The sequence below is a fragment of the Sapajus apella genome, unplaced genomic scaffold (genome assembly GCF_009761245.1).
Source record: "Sapajus apella isolate SASKATOON/1434 unplaced genomic scaffold, GSC_monkey_1.0 scaffold3, whole genome shotgun sequence".
Classification (NCBI taxonomy): Eukaryota; Metazoa; Chordata; class Mammalia; order Primates; family Cebidae; genus Sapajus; species Sapajus apella.
This window is the reverse complement of record NW_022436943.1, coordinates 7611396-7636720: the sequence shown is the minus strand read 5'-3', so window position 1 is coordinate 7636720 and position 25325 is coordinate 7611396. Positions and strand designations below refer to the sequence as shown.

At 38.5% G+C, this 25325-nt stretch overlaps 1 long non-coding RNA gene across 2 annotated transcripts in view; it reads right to left on the bottom strand.

Moving 5' to 3' along the window:
* Nucleotides 1-25325, bottom strand: part of LOC116530864 — a 51278-nt gene that overhangs the window by 18717 nt on the left and 7236 nt on the right. Inside the window, exons 2-3 of one of the 2 annotated variants that reach the window (XR_004260156.1) lie at nt 12792-12887; nt 9293-10561 (exon numbers count right to left, since the gene is read on the bottom strand). This is a non-coding gene — a long non-coding RNA (uncharacterized LOC116530864). Of the gene's footprint in view, nt 1-9292; nt 10562-12791; nt 12888-25325 lie in introns of those variants that run through there. The other variant, XR_004260162.1, reaches the window with a different exon arrangement.

The window sequence follows — 25325 nt, the reverse complement described above, 5'->3', positions numbered from 1 at the left end:
ATTTTCTTACAAAATTTTCTTTTCCCTAGCTTATTTATTATGATAATAGGGTAATAATACATATACAAAATATATGTGAATCAACTATTTATGTTATCAGTAAGGCTTCCAGTCAACAATAGGCTGTTAACAGTTAAGTTTTGGGGGAGCCATATGAATAGGGCTTCCAATCTAGTCTATCCCATCAGATATGAACAATTAGGAAAGGTCCCATGGATATGCTCGAATTGAGGTCTAAGCCAAGGAATGAGCAGTGGGCTTAAAATATAGAGGAAAAATGAAAATTTAAAAAACCCATTAACTTGGCCTGTGATATTCCTCTTCTTCTTTTCTGTGGGATATCAAGAAATTTCTGGCAGTTTACTATCCAACAGAGATTATCCTTCAGTTCAAATGCCCTTCACACATAGTTATTATTTATAACAATACTTCACTATAAATTGTTCTGACAAAATGAAGTACCTTATGTATTCACTTTTTCTGTGGAAAACAGCCAATTTATACAAATACATAAAAATCCATATAATAAAAAATATATTTCTAGTCATTGAGTACTTTCTCACATAGAAAAATAATATCCCATCTATTCCTCTAGTATACAGTATCACATCATTGGAATATAACTGCAATATTTCATTACAACACTTAGCAGAATATTCTCCCAAGTACCATTCTCCCAAGTCCCACTCATGTTTCTTCTTCACACAGAACTGATCAATTCATTTAATGGTGGAATTAATATATATTTTTGGCACCTCATCTTCATGATTTCACTCTTGGATCTTACCTTTTAAAAACGTTATTTCAAGTAGGAAATCAAACAAGGGATTTCCTCTTATTTTCTTGTTGTTGTTTTTTTCCTATACTATATATGTAATTTCTACATTGTTGTTTTGTGTATTTTGGTATTATAGAATTGTACTTCTTAGGTTCTGTTAATAATACTTACTGGGGTGTGAGGCACCTGCATTATCAGTTAGTAAAATGAACCTGGAGAAGTGGGAGGAGCTAGTATTCTCAACTGGCAAGGGATTGATTCTTCGATGAGTTCAGCATTTCACTTCCCTCTGAAATTAAGTGGCAAAGTAATAGCATCTCTTAAAAAACAGAAAGTTGGTGAGAGGTAGAATAGCAGGAGGAATTTTGAAACATGGAGAGATGGCTACTGGAAAAAAACCAATGAAGTGCAGAATCTCCCAAGATGATGGTAGAAGCCACAGAACTACATTAAGATTGGGCCCAAATACTAGTTTAGAAGAGGGTAAATAAAAATAGCTTTACTTAAGAGTACAGCCAGCTTATTACTGGCTAGTGGATATATTTCAGACAAATCTAACTGGAGAGAAAAACAGACCAGGAGAGAAAGCCAAGTTATAAGGAAATAGAGAAACCTCACAAAGGGATAAAGGAGGTAATTAAAGGTTGAAGCCAGATAGCCTAGAGCTCAAAGAAGAAATACTGGAGGCCAGATAGGAAAGTGCCTTCCTACTCAGGGGGTTAGGGATCCAGGGTGGCTGGAGAATAGAAGTAGAGTTCCACCCAGGGCCAGAAGGAACAACCTGGGATTCAGACACAGCAGTGGTGCCAACTTGAATCTACCTCATGCTAGAGTCTGAGTAGCCTGGTCTATCACCCAGCACAGATAACACTGGACAGGGGCTCCCAGGAAGCAACTTCTAAGAAGGGAGTTTGGACAGAGGCTAAAAGAAAGCAGGTTAAGCCCCAAATGTGACTGAATGATGACCAGGGATAACTATTTACTAGTGCTTTTATGATTTCTTATAACTCTGTAACTTCCCGGTATTTGTTAATTTTTTAAACTTCTCTTTTTCCTGTACTTATGAGTAGTAAAAGTTTTCAAAACATAAAAAAAGAAGAAATGCTTTGATGATGCTTCTATCTAGTATCAATCAAGTCAAACCTGTATGATATTTACAAAGAATTCACATATCACATTAAGCTCTTTGGTTGCTGACTTGTCCTGCTATATGATGCACAGAAACATTGTTCTTCAGCCCACAGAAGGGAAGCCAATAGAGTCACAACTGCATGAAAAGCAAAAACTTCCTTCCTGTAGAAATGGGTAGGAGACTCCATATCTCTTACAACAGAAATAACTGCAGAAGGTAAGTCTCTCACTTGGGGATAGAGGATGTGCTACCAGACAGTCAAAGTAATTTCTCCTATAATAATATTGCATTTATTTATTTACATACTTGATTGTACCTATTGAACCAGAATCTCTTATTGAGAACAATAATCATGTTTAAGTCATCCTTCATCACTATTATATAGCATGGAGACTCAGTACATTACTTAAATACTCCAGGATAATATCAATTTGTGATCCCCATTAGAAGGCAAAACTTTAGTTGCCACAGATGAACAAAATGGATAAAGAGATCAAAAATAAGGCCATACCTTTTTCTTCCTTGTAGAATTTGGAACTTTAAAAGGAATCTCCGCAGTAAGTTCATATAACCTTTTGCCCAGGGCAAATTTATTTTACAGGTATGTGCCCTCTTTCTCCCTAGACTATATACAGACCCATTTATCTCTCACACAATCAAAGACACTCCCAACAGGGAGCACCCTCGGCACCTTGACAACTCCAGTCCCTCCATGACTTGGCGCCTGCCTACCTCTGCAACCACATTCCCAGCTGGTCATCTTTTCAGGACTCAGTTACCTCCTCTCTGTATAGTTTCCAGGCCCATACTCTGTTCAGAAAATTCAATCTTCCTTTTTTTGGGCCTTCACTCTTCTATGTCTTCTATCCAGTATATTACAGTAGCTATAATATTTCATTTCTTTATTTACTTATTAATGTCCATATTAAAGTAGAATCTCTTTGAAAATAAGAAGCAATATAGATGTTCGATAAATGAATGGTAGAAAAATGAGAGAAAGTCAAGGTTAGAGAATTAAACTTGCCCAAGGTCTTACAGTGCCTGGGGCCATAAATAGACCCACATGACCCCATCTGTGTGACTCCAAAACTCATACCCATTCCACTATATCCAATAGATTGGAGAAAAAAATGGTTTTTTCTTCCACATTAAAAGGATTGTTCAATTCAGTGTTACAACATTAAAGGAATTTCAGGTATCACCTGGGTTCAGCAGCCCAGTGGATTTCAGTAAACACAACTCCTTCCTCTACTCCCTCTCCACCCTCAAGATAACTTGGTTAAGTCGCAGTTTGTGAAGCCAATTGAAAGAAAGCACAAGGGCCACAGGAGACAGGCCTGAGAACAACCCCACTCTATAATCTCCGGGCGAGCCACCTCCCAGTCCACAGAACACTGCCCACCCAGGGCTCCATTCCCTGTGGTCCCTCCCGCCTATTCTATCACTGAGTGCTGCTTTGTCACCTCCATGCTCCAGCCCCCTGTAAGCCTCCAAATCTCTTGAGCACTGACTCCCACTCTGTGCCTCCTTCCCCAAATTTCCATCAGTGGTCTCTTCTCTGATATTGCCTCAAGCTCAGCCTGGCCCCTTTTGGAGCCCAGGATTCAGAGAGCTGAATAGACCAAGAACCACGATAACAAATAGCATTTATCAAGTTGTTGGGGTTTTTTTGAGCAGCATTTGAAATATCATCATTATGTTGTTCTAGCAGCCATAAAAATCTCTTTATCCTTGTAAACCAACATTTAAGTTAAGAAACAAAGGCACATCTTTTCAAAATCATCTATAACCCCATACTCCAACAGAGCACAGCTCATTTATAAATAGGCAAAAAGACTAAAACTGGTTGAAATGAGACTTCAACTATGTTCTCTCCCTCCCCCACCACCTGATACTCCAAGGAGAAGCTACCCGATCCTGATGTTTACAGAATGACATCCATCACACAGGTAATTACTCATCCATCTCAATGCTTCCTTTTAAGTTTGCCCTTAAGAAGCCTGTGATCTCCCAAGTCAAGGGCCTCAGCAAAATCAATAAAACCTCGTCCTATCAGGCCACAAGCCAGATCATTTTCCACCTTTTAACAAGGCAGTGGTTATTAAATGCCTTGTTTGAAAACCCAAGTGGGGTGATCAGACTTTCATGATGAGAATAATCCATCAATTGTACATGTGCTATCTTTTCAGTGTCTTTGATATGAGTGATAAAGTAGGTAATGGCCTATGGTTTTCCAATATCTGAACATGTTCTTCTTTTTTACATTGGGGTTGCAGCATAGCAAAGGGAATTTCATGACTGGAGGAAGCTTGTTAAGAGAGAAAAGAATTTCATTGCATTATTTCAGTCAATGCATAAGATACACTGCTGGTTCCAACTTTGAAAGCTGAGCTCCAAGCTGTCAGTGGCTTCTTTAGTTCTAAACTCAGCTATTCAATGACCAGATTTTGAAACCTGTAAATTTGCACTAGCATACACCTAATCATAATAATTCATGTCATACCTTTTCATTAGTTGGATTCTTGCCCTGAATTTGTAGCAGGATTGAGATATGTCAGTTGATATTAGATTCTTCTTCAAGTCTTCTTCAATACCAAACAATCATAAAATAACAACCACACAGAAAAAGCAATACAAATATACATTTTGTGCATGTCTGTGAAAATAAATCTGTCCTTCAATATCTTTCCAGCATCGTAATTGCTAAAGTCTCGTATTCCGACAGTGTCAGACATCTGTGACTGATAAAAAGAATCTATCACTTGACAAACGGAAGATCTTCTTTCTTCTTTTCATATTCTGTCTGATTTAGTTAAGGAAGCATTTTGGAGTTATACATTTTCCACTTAAGATCTAATCCTTTTTATTGTTTCACATTAATGATGAAATTAAAAGGAGACTATTTCAAAACCCTCACTGTATTATTCCAGATTTACAGAATCAACAAATTCAAATTTCAATCTATGACCACTTCCAGTAAGAGATGATTATCTGGCATTCTACCAACTAAAAATGCCTATTAAGCCAGCACTCTTGCACTTTATCAGGGCCAAGATGATTGAAATGGTGGTAGAAATCCTGAGAAAGAGCAGAATTTTGAAGTGTCTTCAAAATTATTAAATGAAGATTAAACATACTTATATAGCTTTGATACTTTTAATGTTCTAATTCTTTAATATTAAGTAAACCCCAAATGGCTTATGTGGTTATCTGAATTTACCAGATTGTCCCAAACACTTAATTTCTACAATCTAAGGGCATAACAGAGAGTGAGCTGTTCTCGTTTTTCCTGGCCCCTCAGAAATAAGCTCTGGCATCTGGGCCAAAAGGAATGAAGCCACAGAGTCAATGAAAACACGACTGCACTTTGCATCTCCTGCTTAGTCCTGTTCCCTTTGTTTTTACTGGAATTTATTTAGAGAGAAAATGACGTAGAGGAAGAAATAAAATGGGTCAGCCTCAGCCAGCTTACATTCCCCTTGTTATGAGTAATAATAGAAGAAAAATAGTGGTGAGGAGGATAATGTGAATAATCACAAGCCTTTTATTTATGGATTTAGGTTTACTTTACAAAGCACTCTCAGCATACTATCCCATTTATCTCTCAAAGCCACGCTCTGGGGTTGGGGATGCTGTGGTGCAGAACACCAGCTCCACACAGGCGGATGCGCCTCGTTCCAAATCCCTGATCTGTCACTGGCTGTATGACCCTGGACAAGCTACTTAATATTCTCCACCTTAGTTTCTACTTACTTCATAAGGTCGATGCAAGGATAAGTGAGATTATGATTAGCACAATTACTAAGATTCATGGAGCACTGACACAGTGATTTCATGAATTTTCTTATGTAAGCTGCACATTCCATAAGAACTACTATTATTGTTATCTCTATGTTATCAGTGTGGAAACTGAGGCATAGGAAAGTTCAGGGATTTGCCTGTCATTTGCCAAAATCAGTGGAAGTGTAGATCCTGCACTGTTGGCCTGGGACTGATATAGTTCATCTTCCTGCTCCAAGACAACAGCCTTCTTCAATCCCCTTCAACTCACTCTCCTTCCTTCTCTCATGAGTCTCTGCACCTGCACCTTCCTCCCTTCTCTGCCTCATTGGTGCCTACACCATCACCAGGTCTCCATTTGGGAGTCAATTTCTCAGGGGTGTCTTCCCCAAGCTCCCTTGTAGGTCAAATCCTGCATTAGAAACTCCCGTAACACAAGTCCCTTTACAGTAGAATGCAATCCTCTTCGAAATTTTACCTCTCTTTGTTGGATTACAAATGTGATGATGGACTGCCTCCTCTACCAGCCTAAAAGCACCTGAGACAGACTCTGTGGGAGTATCCACTTACTATTGTCTTCTCAGCACCTAACACTCCCTGGATTGAAGGAGAGCACAATCATATTTTTTAAAGACTTATGAATGAGTGAATATACTAAGAGCATAATATATTTTGGCTCTTATTCTGTCCACTCCAGTTTGCTGATGAAGAAATTAAGACCCAGAGAGGTTAACTAAGCTACCCAAGGTTACCCAGCTTGTGTGCTCTAAATCAGACTCACACTGAAGTCTTCAGACTCTTTGCAAGGCTGTTACAGTCATATTCAATTATTTTCTAATTAAATAACAAACAGATGTGACAGACAGAATAGGCCCCCTCAAGATGTCCAACACCTAATCTCCTGAACCAGTGAATTTGTTACCTTGCATGGCAAAATGGACACTGCAGATGTGAGTACATTAGGTACCTTGAGATGGGGAGATTATCTTGGATTATCAAGGAAGGACTAACGTTATTACAAGTGCCCTAATAAGAGGGAGGCAGGAGGATCCGAGTCAGAGAAGGAGGTATAATGGCAAGCAGAGGTCCTCATGATGCCACTGGTAAAAAGAGACCAGGACCCAAGGCATGTGGGAAACCTCCCGAAGATGGCAAAGGCAAGGAACAGATTCTTCCCTGCAGTCTCCAGAAGGCAGACAGCCCTGCCCACACTTTGCTTCTAGCCATATAAGGCCTATCCCCAGACTTCTGAACTGCAGAACATTAAGATAATAAATTTAAATTGTATTGTTTCTATCACTAAATTTGTGGTATATTGTCAACAGCAGCAATAGGAAACTAATACAGATATTAATGACGTTGGATCCATTGGTAAGGTTGTCTGCATGGTAATGTAAGAGCAAAATGTCATGGATATTATTCTGCAAGCTGAAGCACAATGGGTAGATACAAACAATACACTACAATAAAAGACTTCTTGTTGAACTCAGTCTATCCAATTAGTTGTTTGAGCCACGTATTTCAAACAAACAAATAAAAATTTATTTTTAGTCTCTAAGCCTGAAAAATCTAAATTTAAAAAAATCCATGATTAATCTCATATTCTTTTTTTCCCTGAGATAATCCAGTGTATTGGGGAAAATCCCTGACTGAAAGGCAGGAGATGTTGATTTAAGGCCCACTCATCTTCCTTTAACCAAGTAACATTAAGTCACGCACTTGCTCTCTCTTTCTTCATTTTAATTTGAAAGGAACTCGAAGGCACACCTTGAAGCTACTTCCCAAATATACCATTCTATAATTTTATCATATTACTGCTTGGCCTGAGAAACTTCACTTTTTCAATGAAGAAGTCTTGCTATGTTCTAATCTGTCCCTCCCAACATGTCCCTCTCCAGGATTCTTCTTGCATACTACCCCACAATGAAACTAAAATTCATTCTGCAGGCATGTGCAACATTTATAATTCATGAAGATTACAAAAGAGTTGAGAGTTCAGTCTGCCATAGGTCATTCATTGTATATGAGTCCAGAATCTTCACCAAGCCAGGTGTTAGAACATGTCTCCACTCTGAGTCTGCCCCTAATATGTGGGAAAATTCTGCATAGATCAAGAACCTCCTCATGATCTGCCTTTAACTTACAGGTGTATAAAAAATAACTAATAAACTAAAGCATCTTAAAGTATGATTTTTAAAAGCCTACACTTTTGTCAATGAAGTATACATACTTCATACCCTTTAGATTGCTCTTAGTATTCGTCATTTTAAAGACTCATGCAAGAGAATAAGAAATGTAAAAGAAAGTGATCAGAAGCAGTGCATGGGAGAAGAGTTTACAAATAAGTCCTTGGCCTTTTCTCCACTGGAGATCTGTAAACATAAAAAGAATTAGAACTATCAAAATCAGAGATGCTACTGGCGTCACCACACGCCTGCTGACAGACAGACAATTTTGCTAATATACTCAGTGGAACTGGAAAAATTGAAAAATCTATTCTCTGTATATTGTAATGGCTCAAGCAATGAAAAATTTATATTAGCATTGATGATGACATCCTTGGAACAAGAAAGACGCAGGGGCTGGAAGCACACTGTACTTTTAAAAATCACACCAGGCATTGTTTCTGGAAAGACACAATTCCTGTCTTAACTAGTGCTTTGGTGGCTTATCTTCATTATGTAACATATAGGATGGAGAGATACATAAGAAAAAGAATATTAGTCAGCTGATGGTAACAAAAACAAATGGCCTTCTTTCCAAACAGGCATTTTTCAATACACTGTATTTCTAAATACCCATCACAAAACCAGCATTATTAATGCATGGGGATATGTATAGCTCTTTATTATTACAGAAATTGGCTTGTGGCTGACTCTGGAGTGTCTAAGAGACCTGTTTCACAGCTGTCTCTAGGACTAGAGTCTCCATTAGAAGTTCTCCTGAGCAGTTAATCAGGAAAAAGGCTGATCAGTTGAGAAGCACCATCATGCCAAACCTATTCTCATGTTCTCAGTGGAGGCAGACAAAGCAGTGGTAAGGTTCAGCCTCGGTTGTGAGGCTCCCTGCACAACTACTGGATTACAGGGTTGTAGGGAATGTAGGCCAAGAGTTTCTGAAAAGGAAAAGCAGGTGGGAAAAGTGAGTCATTTTCAAAAGCTTAAGTTCCATAATTTCTCTAGCAATGCTCAAAAAATTGGAAGCATTTCTTCACCTTCCTGAATCCAAATGTTTATTAAGTTCATTGGCTAGGCTAATATTTATTGAGGTGTCCATGATGGGCCAATATAGACTGACAGGTTACAGTAGGGTTGGAAGGGAGTTATGCAAAAAGAGAATAAGTAGTGGTTTGCTATGATAGCCTTGTGGTATTCACACCTGTATATAGTCCATCACACATGGAGTTAAAGGTAGCTGTGTGATCAATAGACGTGTGGTGGGAATAATGGTATGTTACTTCTGAGGCTAGTTCATACAAAAAAAAACATCATGGCTTCAGCCTTGGTCTTTTGGATCACTCATTATGAGGAAAGCCAGCCACCATGCTATAAGGATACTCAAAAGTCCTGTGGACAGAGCCACATGGAGAGCTGCAGAAGCCCCAGCCAGGAATCAGCACTAATTTGCCAGTTATGCAAGTGGGACTCCTTGAAAGTGCATGTTCCAGCACCAGCAAGCCATCAGATAGCTGCGGTCTCAGCCAACATCTGACTGCAAGCTCATGAAAAATGCGGAGTCAAAACTGCTTTATCAGTCCTGAATTCCTAACCCACAGAAACTTTACAAGAAAATAAATCATTGTTCTTTTAAGTCACTAATTTTGGGGATGATTTGCTACACTGCAATAAATAGTGAATACTTTCAAAAGGATGCCATGAGTTTGAGTGGACCTAGGAGGAAATCTAACATAGTGTTTAGGACAGAATTACTGGAGTTACACAGGTCTGCATTTGAATCCTGACTGTGATTCTCCAAGTTATTTCACCTTTCTAGACTTCAGTTTCTTCATCTGAACAACATGAATAATAATAGTGCTTATCTATCACATTGCTGAACTATGTAATTCTCTAGAATTCATTCAAACTCTCCAATTCTGGATGGCAGAAATGTATATGTGTGTTTAGATACTGATTTTATCTATATTTATATAGAGAAGAAAACAGAGACACTTTATTAAGCGCTGACTCTATGTTGGTTTCTGGGCTAACGAGCATTCGCACACATTACACTGCCTTTGAGTAAGATGCCTTGCTTGATATCGGTTGGGATTGTATCACTTAAAAACTCTGTTTCTACAGGAATTGGCTCAAGGTGAAAGTTGTAGGATAAAAGCTACTGAATTGTAATCAAGTTCTATTGCAGCAAATTAATCTTTGTACAAAAGCTGGGAAGTATTTCATAAACCAGAAACCAAAGAGAAAACTTTATTATAACTTGGTAGTAAGCTGACCCTTTTATACTCTAGGGACTGGGAAAAATAATCCATGGGTGTTTACTACAGGAAAAACAGAGGCTTATAGGGATGCTCTTGGCCCCAGGGAGGCAATACTGTAAGTCTTTATCAGCTTCCTGGTAGAGCTCCTGGCCTAGACCCAGCCCTCTCCGCCTGCTAGCAACGGAAGTTGTTTGGCCTTACAAAAACAAAACAAAAAAACTTTATTAAAACAGCCTTTTTGTTATTGAGACCTGAGAATTCACTGTTGTAAGTGTTTTTCTTTTAAGTCTCCTGATTTGAAATATTTCATTTTGTTTTTCTCTTGTTCTTTTTTCCCTTTCTGCTTTCCCCAGAGTTTCTGGTAATTATGAGAGCCTTGGATTTATCCTTCTACAGACTCTCTCCATTTTTTGCCAATTCCAATTTGTTCTGAATCCTGAAATAAATGAAATAAATAATAAATGAAAAGGCCAGAGGCAATGGCACCATCACCCTGCACACCCAGGGGAGAACCCAGAGGTTGTAGGAGGCTCTCTGCAGAGGAGATGGAAAACAATGTCCCAGGGGCCCAATTATTTACTGTAGCTACTGAAATGAGATGATTTATGTCGGGGACAAGGCTGTCCTGGAAGAGTAGCCAAGTGTATAAATTTAGATCTATTATATTAAAAAAAAAAACCATCCCTTGGCCCAAAAGAATCCAACTTAAAAAGAAATTAAATGACCCTGGGTTGTATATATACATTTTGCTCTTTATATGTAGAGACAGGTATTTGCTATTAAATGGTTACTAGATATTCTAACATATCTAATTGGTGGAGGTTTTAAGAAGCTAAGAATATAAACATTTTGTGTCTCAAATTTATAAGGTCATACCAAATAATTTGAGTTAGGCCACACATAGGTTGAAGAGAATAAACTTTTAATTGAGGACCAGCTTTAATTTTCTGGGGCATTATATGAATAACCAAAGTATTTAACTGGCCATGACCTTGGTGGATAAACATGCAAGGGTTAAGCTCACTGGATTGAGATCAAGATTTGATTCCCTCAAAACAACACCCTACAAGGTCACATGCTGAAATAAGAAATTCAAAATGTCAAATAGCAATGCTAGTTCCATTGGACGAGCATCAAAAGGAAATTTATTAAAGGCCTGGGAGAGTCCAAAGCACAGAATTCCCAGGCCTTAGTTATCAGGAAAAAGGAGACAGTCATTGGCTAAAGCTCAGAGGATCAGGTTGCTGCACGAACAAGATAGTTGACAGCGAAGTTTTTTTGAGGGTATTCGTGATCGGTTAAAGAAAAGTAAGCACTCAGTCTGAATATATGTATTATCATTTATACATATACATGGTTCACTACATATCATGTACATTATAAAATGCACACAAAAACAAAAACTCAGAAAGCAACAATAAGTAGATGCAAATAAAAAGGAATAATTACATGTTCCCTAATACTTCTGATATCTCACCACTGGTTACAGTAATGTCACCAAGATTTAGAGATGAGGATAAAGATTATAGAAACAGGATGGGGATGGGGTGAAGGACAAGCAATGGGAGACATCAGAGACTGTGGACATTTTTCAGTTTGCCTGCCCAATACCTAATGCTCAAGAAAACAGTTAATGGGTAATAAGGATATCTGTATAATTTCTCAAACTCCCGATAACATTTTATTCCCTTCCTTATGACAGTGAAGGACAGTACCAGGGGAGGTGCCTTCCTTATTTATCCTCACCCTACCACTCCTTCTACTCCACTTTCCTATTATCCACATGGTGGTAGAAAAGTAAAACACTAATATCAACTAGACAAAGATAGGAAAGTGAATTAACTCTTACTATCTTCTTTTTCTTTTTCTTGAAACAGAGTCACTTTATGGCCCAGGCTGGAGTACAGTGGCACAATCTTGGCTCACTGCAACCTCCACCTCCTGGGTTCAAGCAATTCTTGTGCCTCAGCTTCCCAAGCAGCAGGGACTACAGATGCGTACCACCACGCCCAGCTAATTTTTGTATTTTTCGGTAGAGATGGGGTTTTGCCATGTTGGCCAGGCTTGTCTTGAACTCCTGGCATCCAATGGTCTGCCCAACCCTGCCTCCCAAAGTGCTGAGATTACAGGAGTGAGCCACTGTGCCCAGCCAACTCTCAATTTCATGGTGGCACTAGAAGGACTGATACCAGGATTTTCTCACAGACTGTTTGCTCATCTGGGGAGCAGTGACTCTCAGACTTGAATCAAATACAAAGAATAATTGTTTAAAGTGAAAATGTCAGAGATACTCCCACCCTGGAAAGTCTGTTGTAGTTGGTCTGCTGTGGGCCTGGAAATCTGCATTTTATAAGTATTCAGATGATGACAGGGCAGGTGACTGACAGCACACATAAGGAAGAGACTACACTTCCAGATCCTGACTCTTTAGGCAGCAGTGGCTCAGGTTCCATCATCCCTACACCCATTTTTCTGAAGAAGGGAGATCAGACGATATTGACTGTGGGGAATAGGTCTGAGACTCTCTAGCAAGAGGTCAGACAGGTGGAGTTGAGTAGGTCCCCTGAACATCAGTTACATTAAGATCCACAGATGCCCTGGGGCAGCACCATTGCCGTGATCTCCTCCCATGACCCATCCGCAGGTGCTGAGCTCAGCTCACCTACCTTCAGCTCCAATCCCTGACAACACAGTCCTTCTGCAGGGCATCTTGGTATTCAGGAAGCATAATGGGTGAAGAGTCATGGGACAGCCTCAGGATTCTGTGAAGGGGTGAGAGTAAGAAAAAGTACTGAGGGACTGTGAGATGAGAGTATTCGATACTCTGGGTGTGTGGGGGGGATGGATTGAGGGGTGCTGTTATAACTAGAAACATACATGGTGGTAGACAGTGAAGAGCACTGAAATGCTATTATAGAGTTGGATATGATTCATTAAGCAATGAGAGCCTCTGAAGGTGTTTTCAACAGGGTAAACAGGTGTAATAAGTAAAGTTTAAGGAAAGTAACCTCTTGGCAATATGAGGATGTATTAGAGACATGGGAATTTGAATGCAAGCAAACTAGGTTCAATAATCGTAAGTTTAATAATTCACTATTTTTGACACCTTATTAAGGAATTAACTAAGGAATTAATAAGGACTTAGCCACTAAGAAACTTAGTGATAGTGATAAAAAAGGAAATTCTCATGTATATTGCTGCCTACCTAGAAATATGTGGTTACCTATTTACAGATTAATGCATATACATGGCCCCACCATGGCCTTAAAATAAATTAACATGTTTGAAAATGTACCCTCCACTCCCAAACCTTACCTCCAACTCCTAAGCCATGCCATACCCATCATGATCAAGGAGACAAAACAAATTTAAAGAACTTAATAATTGAGTTTAATTTCACACATAGAGAAATTCCTTTTGGTGTTGCTTTGGATTTAAACGACAGAAGTAGTATAGCCTTATCTTTTTGTCCAGAATGGGAAGGAAATGCTGAAAAAAAAATCAATATACCCTGGATTGCCTCTATGATAACAACTGTCACTGTATTTTACATGTCTGTTTCGCCATTAGATTATAAGGTTCTTGAGGGCAGGGTCCATATTTCTTGTTCACTGTATTAGTCCCAACAACTATAGCAATGCCTATTTAATATGCAGGAGGTACTTATGAAATATTCTGTATGGAATAAACTGTTCAAGTCCATTAGAATGCCATAGAAATAACGTCATAACTCACTAGTGGAAACAGCTATTTTAAAACTCTACTGATTTGCTAAACAAATCCAGGTCTCTAAAGCTAAGGCCAAGTGACCTGACTCATTTCTTATATCCTGGAAGGCCCTGTACCAAACATGGTCACACAATGAAGAAGGGAATGCTCCCCTCACATTGTGTGTGTGTGTGTGTATGTGTGCGTGTGTGTGTGTGTGTGTGTGTGAGTGAGAGAGAGAGAGAGAGAGAGAGAGAGTGTGTGTGCGTGTGCGTGTGCGTGTGTGTGTGAGAGAGAGAGAGAGAGAGAGAGAGAGCGTGTGTGTGTGTGTGTGTGTGTGTGTGTGTGTGTCCTGTATCTGGCCCAGGGACCACATTCTGAGATATTCCATTTGTGTGTGTTACATGAACAAATGCATCATGGTAAATGTAATATAGCTCCTCTGAGAACTGAATGGTCTTCTGTTTATTTTCCTAAGTTATGTGTATTTGACAGACTGAGGTTGCAATACTAACCTTGCTCAATATCTGAAAAGAATATCTTGATTCATGAATTCTGTAAACATTCATTAAATTCCTCACAGCATGTTACATGATGATGAGGATGGATGGAAGGGAGCTAAAAGAAGTAAATATAAAAGCAGAAGTGTTTACATAATTTCACAGAGGGTGTACTAGGATAGAATAACTGCTGTAACAAGCAACCTCCAATTTCAGTGGCCATGCATAATACAGAATGATACTTGGCTCACTCATGCAAAATCCAGTCAGATATCCCTGGTTAAACAGCTTTCTTAGGGTGCTCTCCTCTACGTGTCCCTTAGGGACTCAAGCTCCTTTCACCTCTTGACATTATTGTCCTCAACATGTGACCTGCAGGTCCCAATGGAAGGGAAAGCAAGAGAGTAAAAGATGAAGCATAGGAGATTTCGACAGACCAGTTCTGGAAGTGGCAGAGATCTGCAAGGATAATGGGAAGTCAAGTTTAGCAGTAAACCCAGAAGGAAAAGGAAGCAGGTTTGGAGAATACATAGCATTGTTTCTGCCACAGAGTACAAAGTTTCTGATGATCTCATTAGTCAGTAAATGTTTTCCAGTAGTGAGGCCTAAGTCAGTCAAGCACAAACTAAAAGGCAATGTAGTGTGGCAGGAAGCTATAATTATTATTATATATTATATGAATTATATTGTAATTATTATATATATATTTGATAGCATTATTTTCTGTCAAATCCCTGATAATTTTACCCCCATCCATCTCCATTTCCAAATCTTTCTTCTGAACTTCAGCATTAATTCATCCTAGTACCCATTCAAAAATCAGGCTGTTGCATTTTAAATGGTTATTTTACGAGAGTGATCTACTTTTTTCATGCTAGTAAAGATGACCTTTATAAATTCTAAGACCTAATCATTTTAGTTAATTCAAAACAGGTGGAAAATACCTTATAGGAAGTCATTTGTTATGCACAAGATCAAGCTGAAATGTCATCACCTCTCTGTAACTCTCTCTCCTTAAGACTTCCTTTCCCAGACAGAATTAATTGCCTCTCATCTGTGTTTTCACAGCATTTTATATATACTCGGTTTTAGAATGAATCTCTTTATAGTATAGTCATGTGCTGCATAATGACATTTTAGCCAATGACAAACCACATATACAACAGGGGTCCCATAAGATTATAATACCATCATCTTAATGTACCTTTTCCATGTTCAGATATGCTTAGATACATAGATGCTTATCATTGTGTTATAGCTGCCTACAATATTCAGCGCAGTAACAAGCCATATAGCAGGGGAATCCAAACTTTTGGCTTCATTGGGCCACATTTGCAGAACTGTTTTGAGCCACACGTAAAATACGCTAATACTAACAAAAGCTGATGAGCTAAAATACACAAATGGCAAAAAAATTCATAATGTTTTGTTTTTTGTTTTTTGAAATAGAATCTCACTCGGTTGCCTAGGCTGAAGTGCAGTGGTACCATCCTGACTCACTGCAACCTTCACCTCCCGGGTTCAAGTGATTCTTGTGTCTCAACCTCCTGAGTAGCTGGGATTATGGGCATGTGCCACCATGCCTGGCTAATTTTTGTATTTTCAGTAGAGACAGGGTTTTGTCATGTTGGCCAGGCTGATCTCCAACTCCTGGACTCAAGTGACCCAACCACTTTGGCCTTCCAAAGTGCCGAGATTACAGGCATGAGCCACCATACGCAGCCGCAATCTCAAAGACTTAAGAAAGTTTATGAATTTGTTTTGGGCTGCATTCAAAGCCATCCTAAGCCACATGTGGACAGCAGGCCACAGGTTGGACAAGCTTGCTGTACAGGTTTGTAGCCTAGGAGCCATAGGCTATACCACACAGCCTAGGAATATAGTAGGCTATACCTTCTAGGTTTGTATAAGCACACTCTGATGTTTGCAAAATGATGAAATCACCTAATGATGCATTTCTCAGAATGTGTCCTCATCATTAAGTGGCACATGACTGTGTAGTTATTTTCTTATGTACTTGTCTTCCCCTCAGACTTGAGCTCCTTTGGGCTAAGGGAATATGTGTCTGTGGGGCCTAAAAGAATTGCTGGCTCATAACAGGCACAGAATGCATGCTACCGAACAAATGGTGATGCATCCTCAGTTGTACTTCTTGGAGCACTGTGTCTACACCACCTTGATAGCTCTTACAAAACAGTATTGCAACTTGTTTTATGTTTTTATGTGTCTCTCTGGACACTAAATTGTGAGCTCTTTGGGGCAGGAATAATATCTTTTGTGCCAATTGCCTAACATATTTTTTCTATCTGTTCAAAACCCCACTTGTTCCAAAACTGATTTTGTATGCTTTATACTATACATGGTACATTAGGATAAAAAATAGATAACTGAAGAAATCATGTCAAAGAGTAAATATGGATAGGAAAAAAGAGTCCAAGAGTGAGAGGAATACATAAAATGCCTGGCAAAACATACTATACTGTATTTGTGAAAAGTCGGCTATGAACTTGGCTCTGAGCTTTCTAGAAGTCAAAGCAAAAAGGGCTACATTCTTAGAAACAAAATGTAGTACCTAAAATGTTCAAGCAAACTGTTTTCTTGAGGCAATGGTGTTTGTTTTGGTGTTTTAAATTTTCATCTCTGTTTCTCAGCTACCTGTGGGTTTTGCCAAACCAGGTGTTATAACCATGAACTGGATATTTGATGAAGTACTTACATGTAGCACTAGGAATTGTTGCTAAAGGATGAGAGATGGCACATTTCTTCTAAGCTCTAAGATGAAGTTCCAGGAGATTCACAGAAAACAAAGGATCACCACACAAATTACAATAGCCTCTCATTTCTCTAGTTCCTCTCATCCCCCTGATGTCACCAATCCAGAAGTAAGGGCACATAGGCCCTAGGATGCCTTCAACAAGACCAAACTAAGGAGCAAATTATCCCTTCTACCTGGCCCAGATGTCTACCTAATAATGGCACCAACTACTAATCACAGTGTATGCCAGTACTCAAATGCTGGTATCAAGCTAGCTGTGTATAAATTACCGGGGGAGTTGTGGGACAGGGAACTTACTTTCTAAATAGACATTTCAGAAAATTCTAATGTATTCAGTCCTAACTGAAGTCCAAAAATCTATATTATTTTAAATCTCCCAGGTGATTCTGATGGAAGGCTAAGTTTGCAAAAACCACCAATACATTCCTTGATATAAAAATATGAGTGAAATTTCCATGAATTTATTTATTTATTTATTTTTTGCTTCCATTCCACCATTCCTAGTTTCTGTAGCTTAGTAAATCTGTTTCTACAGATACAGCTACAAGAAACACCTCCCTTCCCTCACTGGTGGGAGACAGAGCCTATCAATGCTGTGCCCCCATCCTGGCATTTAGGGTTTGAGGAGTAATTAATTTATGGGCTCTATATTACCCAAAGAAGTATATTAGTAGAGATATAAAATTTCTGACAGACAGTATCTACCGTGCTAACAAATCAATCCGGGAATCAAAGAAATTGCTTCCATTATGTAACACCAAAACAATAACAACTGACATCTATCAAGTACTTAATGTGGGCAAGGTACTGGACTATGTGCTTTATAGGACTTTTCACTTAACTTCCCAGAAGTGCCCTATAAATAAATATAATCATTTCTACTTTATATCTAAAGTAAGAATATTTATTCTTACATTACACGTAAGAATAACAAGGTGTAAAGGAATTAAGTGACTTATCCAGCTTCACAGATAGAAAACAGCAAAGCCAGGGTTTGGCTCTAGGCAATCTGGCAATGCTCTTGACCTTTTCACTATCCTGCCAGAAGCCAGGGATGACATCTTAAAATTAATATATGTTAGAACTGAAAGCCCAACCCTACTTCGGCTAAGATATTTTTAACTTTTACAAACTGAAAGGAAAATATCTGCTACCTTTAATAAGAGTGAAAGAGTTTGCTAAAATGTAGCAGATGTATAATGCTGGACATCACCCCAAAATACTATATATCAGGATATCTACTTCATTTATCCCCATTGCAAATGTTCTAGAAAAGGAATTTTAGTTATGAGTATACCTTGCACATAAAGGCTGCCAGTCCACTCTGAGTAATAAACTAATGCATGAAAGAATGTATGAATGAAAAAAGAGAAAAATCAAAGAGAAGAGAGATGGGAGAAAAGATCTGAGATACATTGTATTTTAGCCAGATTTCATGATATTTTCATGCAAACAATTCAAACATTGGAAATCCATTTCGTCACTCTAGACCTTATCTGTGAAATGAAGGATTTGGCTCATGTAAGTACTCAGTTTTCTTTTAACTCTTTTAAGACAGATTCTATGACCACTCAGATCTCATGGCAAGGCAAATTTCTAGAGAAGTCTAAAATTTTTCTTTTTATTTTACATATATAATCAAGATAGTTTTAAAAAGCACTTGCAATTTTATGGCTCCTTAAGCCGATATTTTTGGCTCATACACACATTATTATCTAAGAATTGCTTTCACATGAGATCAGAGAATTGAAGTTACCAGATAAATAATACATGAGGGAACTATGTCAGTGAGTATATTTAGGCTGGGACCTTCAGGCTTTGGATACAAAAAGAGCCTAACATGCTTCTCACAGAGCACATCTGAAGTGCATGCATTTGTTTAGTGAATGCATTTGTCTCTCAGGAATCATGTGGGCATGTGTAAATTTCCCTATATTGGTAGTTATAGACATGAAGGAATGTTACTAACATCCCAGAGAAAGGATTACAAAATCATAAAACTAAGGGAATGAGTATGAATGAAGGCAGAACACCTAGGAGAGTGCACTTACTGAAAGCACCAATGTATGTTACATCCCCACTCCTACCTCTGGTCACATTCATATCCATACACACATGTGTACAAGCACAGACCCATACACAACTGGCACCAATAAAAGAGAGTCTCCACTGTCATATAGAGACCCAGGGCCATGTGAAAAAGTTGGGTCTGGTGGAAGAATGTAAGCCTAGACTACCCCTTCCCAGAATCCAGATAGCATGTTTTTCTCCTTCCCCACTAAGCTTTTTAAGAGACAGATCTCACTTATTCATTTGTATCCTTGGCATCCTACATAGGGCTGGGCACCACCATCTTTCAATACAAAAGTTTGTTGAAAGATTGAATAAATAAATCAATAAAGAAGTGAACACTGTATTCAAACAATCCAGTGTAGACTACAGCCCCCACAGAATGACCATCCTAGCTTCCTGACTGTTCCTGCTGCCTGGACATGTGCCAGACAGTACTAATGCCTATTATTAGCGTGCTTTAAAAGTTACTAAGTATATTCATGTCTGTTAAACTCATTTTATACCCACAACAACCTCTTGTTGGGAAGGCAGACACCTTGATCCCAACTTTATATATTAGAGAACTATGGGGCATAAAGTAAGGTCTCTGTTCACATAAAAGTGGACCCTCTTTATAGAAATGGAACTGAAGCCAAGGTCTAGTTACTATTCCCTGCCTACTCTTCCACTGAAAGATATATATATATATATATATATACACATATATATCTTCAGTGAAAGATATATAAGATATGCACATATATAGACATATATAGAGAGAGATGAATTTACATACACCTTCCAGTGGAAGAGTAGAAAGAGTACAGTGGAAAAGTAGTGTAACACACACCTACACACAACAGAACATTCTCATTACAGCGTTCTATAAAGTCTCTGCAAACACTCGATTAGCAAATACAAAACTGTTGTTTTTAACGATGAGCACTTGTATGTGTGTGTGTATATATATTCTTTGTATATATATGTATACACACAATATACATGTATGCATATACACACATATATACACATATATGCACACATGTATATTGTGTGTATACATATATATACAAAGCATGATATACATAGGTAGATTGATCATAATCTTGAATCCTAAAAAATAACTTAAAACGTAAAAGGCTTTGGAAACATGGATTCTATCTTCTGATATACATATACATCAATTTTACAATTAAATTTGAAGTAGTGTTAGGCTAAAGATGTGTGGTGCTTTGCTACAGGCAAGATATTGGTAATAGATTAGTAGATTCTATTTTCTTTATTTTACAATAGAGAAAATTCAGCTCAGAAATGTTGAGGCTTGACTGAAGCTACCCCACTCACAGGTGCCAGAGTTAGGATTCAGACCCCATCCAACTGGCCCCAAAGCCAGAGGTTCTTGTCCTACACTGCCCTGCCCCCTACTGTCTGCATCCTCTGTCACCTCTGCATGAGAGGACACAAGAACAGAGGAACGCCTTGTTTAACCTCAGCTGGGAATTTGTACCTAGCAGGTCTCAAATTTTTCATGCTCTGCATGTGTCTGAATGATTGTGAAAGCACCAGGAATATTGATTTTGGAGTTACAAATAAATGTTACTGAAGAGGTGAAGTCACATATGGACTCAGTGAATGATGAAGATTAATTAATATATCATAATCTTATCGTATCATATTGTGTCATATCATAGGAATGAGCTTTGCCCTACATCTGGTCTCTTGGACAAAGGAAGCAAGACCAGATTTGTGATAACAGGGCAATAGACAACAGTGGCAGTGGCTTTTGCCAGTTTTCTACTTCTACCTTTACTCCTCTTGCAGTCTGCTGGCTAGACATAGTTACTTCGGCTTTCACGGTCCTTATGACACTTGTGGTCACTGAACCAATGTAAAAAGAGAGAGGGAAATGTATTTAACACAAAGGGCTCAGTTTTCTCTTATGCTGCCTTCAGCACAGGAAAAGAGAGACTATTGCCAACAGGGTGGGAGTGTGAGATGCAGTGAGGAAGCCATAGTAATCCAGAGAATGCAGAGGTGAGAAATTCTCAAGTGCTTCAGGGAAGACAGCTCTATGGTGTGGTCATCAAGGGCAACACTGTTGACTTTGAACTGGCGTTCGGCCTAAACAACTAAATAGCATAGCTGCAATAGTCTTGGACCAGCCAACAAGGCAATAGTGGCAAGGCAGGGAACACACAGAAGTGCCAGAGGTGGAGAAAGCAGAGCACCTTCTGCAATGGTCTCTGCGACTGAGAGACCAATTGCATTGATTGAACAACTGAAAAGAGTGATTAGAGCAGCATCTCTAAGCTAACTGCTAATGTTCCCTGAGCCTCTGCTCCCTATGGGCCCTGTGTTAGGCACTTGCCACAGATTAGACATTTAATTCTCACAAGAACACAGTGTGGAGAGTTATTGTGCTCTTTCCACCAATGAAGAAATGAAGCCTTAAAGAAGTAAAGTGGCTTGCCTAGGGCCACTCAACCAGTCACAGCAGCAACCCAGGACTGTCTGAAGCCAATGGCCATGTTTTTTCCACTACATAGATATATAGATGCCTTCCACAGTTCTGGAGAGAAACATAGATGTGAATCTAAAAATAGCTGGCAGGAGTTTCCCGGTACTAGAATTGTCTGCTTTATTTAATAATGAAGCCAAATTAAAGGGCCCACTCTGAAAAAAAAGGAAAATGCAATTCATCAAATTGATGGCTTGTGTTCTTATATTAGGAAATTGACCTTCTGAACTATTTCAATCTACATGGTGATAATGTGTGTGTGTTCTAATAACCACAGATTTTTCATTCTCATTATCACAAAAGAAATAATTTGTTATAAAGGGCACAGTTCCAAAGGTATCTGACTACCCTTGTTGAAAAAAAAAAAGTGAAAGGCCTTGGAAACATGTGGATTCTATCTTCTGATATGTGTGTGTGTGTGTGTGTGTGTGCGTGTGTGTGTGTTTGTGTATTTAATAATTTAATATGAAGTAGTGTTCAGCTAAAGATGTGTAGTGCTTTGCTAAATGCAAGACATTTGAAAAAACAATAGATTGGGATGTTCCATGATCCCCAAACTTGCCTGGATGCATTCATTTTTGCCCAGGCACACATGGAAGCCAGACATGAACACATAACAAAACACGCATTTACCCCATGCTTCATAAGTCATGCAAGGGAACAAAAACATTGCTCCAATCCTCTCCTAAGCTGCCACCTTCTCCTTCTTCTCAGTCTATAGGAGGGGAAACAGATAGCATTCCTTTAGCTCCCAAGTCTTATGTATTGTATTTTTTTAATAATGTGCAATTGATTCAGTGCCTGTGAACTTCCTCTAAACATCCAAACCACTTAGGATCATTAAGATGCTTTCAGAATGTAGAGAATGTATCCCTCAAGTACTCTTCTCCACTTGCTGTAGATTGAAAGTTGTCTCTGTCTCACCCAGCCTGGGTGTCAGCTCATGGCTTATTACAGTAAATTACCAACATTAGAAATGGTGAATCACCAAGATGAATTGTAGAAAATGTACACAAGAGGAATTACCATGCGCTGTTGGGGTGTACTAGGTGTTATTATAGAAAAACAAGATTCAAGAGTTCTGAAGATATTAATCTCCTATATCAATAATCATATTGCTGTGCAGAAATATAGAATGTAATTGTTCAAAGCAGCAACTACTATTCTCATTTCTTTAACTGAAACTGCCCACTTCTGAGACATGGCTCAGTTTTGACAATGGATTGAACATGGCAGGAATGACAGCAGAGGATTGAGGCTGGCTGGCCAGAGGTAGGAATAACACTTGACTATTGACCATACTGAACTGAGTCCACTGCCTTGGGCCCCCCATTTGGAGTATCCCCAGTCTCCTGTCATAAGTGGCAAAGAACCAGGGACACGGGGAGATAGAACAATTAGGAGGCTTAATGTAGGTCTGGAGAGTGAGTTTAAAAAAATGAATACAGTCTCCATAAGTGATATAAGGAAACTGAGTATATTATATTTATTAATAATATATTTCATTATCCTGTGTGGTAGGACTAGCTTAGCTTCTACACACATCTTAGACATACTAAGTTTTTCCAAGTTGCCTTCCTTGAGGTTTATTATAATCTAATTTGCCTTTGTAAGAAAAATATTAGGGGAGAATATGTAGTCTCAGAACTACCCTATAGGTAAGTCAGTGGCATCTAAACCCTACTGATCCCAATCTATAATAAGAAATACATTTAACATCATAACACAGTACAAACATATAAATATATAAACAAAAATACACATGCACATGTACAAGCTTGATGAAACAATACTTAGTAAGTGGTGACTGAAGGAATGAAAAAAGAAAGGGTACAATCACACAATTATGTATTATGTAATCAATAACTATATTTACCTAGAATGTTTAATAACATGGTACAATACTCACAATAAAACAATATAATGAAATACAGAGAAATGTAGAAAAACAACTGTGGTATATATAATATGACCCCAATTTTGAATCCAACACTGCCTTGGTAAATTTAGACCATTAGTGCAATTTTTCCTTAGGAGTCAGGACATTCTTAAAGTGAACAGAGTCCAAATCGTATTTGCTCTCCAGAAAACCAATAGAAATGTAGCTTATCTAGGAAAAAGATGAGAAGCTCCATAAAATTGTAAAAAGGAAGCCACAAATTCCTGAAAAATTTAGACTGTGTATACAATCAATTCATATTGTTCAAAGCATGAATCCTAATTAATTAGAATAACAGCAGTAACAACTATTAAGTACCTGCATTCGGGAATACTCTTATTGCCTACCAAAAAGAAAAATAAAACTACAGCAATTCATAATTTATGCCATGCAACTAATGAGAAATATTGAGTTACTTTGCAATCCATCATTCACTTATTCACTCATCTGAGCACATAGTATTTTTCAGCCCTATGAAATACCAAGTTCTTTAATAGGGCATGGAGATCCCAAAGATGAATTAGATCAAAATCTTGCCCTTAAGCGGATCAAAACCTACTGGGTGATCCAGGCAGGTAGACAGTGACATTGAATGTGATCAGTTCAACACTGAAGTTTAACAAAAAGGCTAAGGAGACAGTGCAGCTGTAGGTCTTGGGTAAATGGGGAAAGTTTTCAGAGAGGCTGATTCTAGGCTGACTCTTAAAAACCGTGAGAAGTTTACCAAATAGACAAAGGAGTGAAAGGCACTTCAAGAGAAAATAGCAGGTCCAAAAGCTCCAATCTGGAAATCCCAGACATTTTAGTAGGACTAAAATGCAAGATACTAGATCTGTAGAGAATGCAAAGAGATGAAATAAGCAGGGGGAAAAGTGTCCTGATGTCATTTAAATAATTTGGGTTTCTTGAGAAGGTAGCAAAGAGCCTAGGAAATATTTGGGACTGAGGAGTGACATGATTACAGTCATTTTTACTTATGTTTCAGAAAGATGAATTTGTAGGCACTGGGGCTAGGGACAAGGAGGCTTATTTTGGAGTTGGACTTAGACCTGCAGATGCTTGTCACTGTTAGATGGGCCCTTCCAAGAGAATTTGCAAACAGAGATCCTGCTCTCAGGAAATTTAACATTGAATTTATAGAACCCAAAATCACAGCCTATAGAGAAATGCACTATCTTAAGGTAAATGTGTTCTGTTTGCCAGCACTTTGACAAAAAGAGAAGTGCTGGCTTCATAGAAATAATTAATCCTCTTTTTCTGCCACTGGGATAAACAAAGGAAAGAAAGGAATATATGTTATAAAAAAATAAAATCCAAGGCAGATCAAAGGGGATGTGGCAGAGGATTCAGCAACTGCCACCCTTAAGCAAAGAACAGTAATGAAGAAATGAGTTTTGGCAGCCCAGCCAATGGGATATGAAAGAAATTAATCCAGAAGGGATGTAATGACCTGAAAAAAATGATGAGCAAAGTCCAGAAGGATTAGAAGAAAGAAAAAGGCAGCAGACAGGTAAGAGCCATTTTCTTCCCTGTCTTGTCTCAGCAGTGGGAAGCTGCAAAAAAGCAAGCCAAAGAACTGATTTGGCAAAGTCATTTAAATTTCTTATTCTTCTTATTCATTTTTCTTGTTAAGGCAAAGAGTGGTATTTTAATTTACTGTCCTAACATAGGAACTAGCTGTTGATAAGATTAACCTTGTTCAATCAT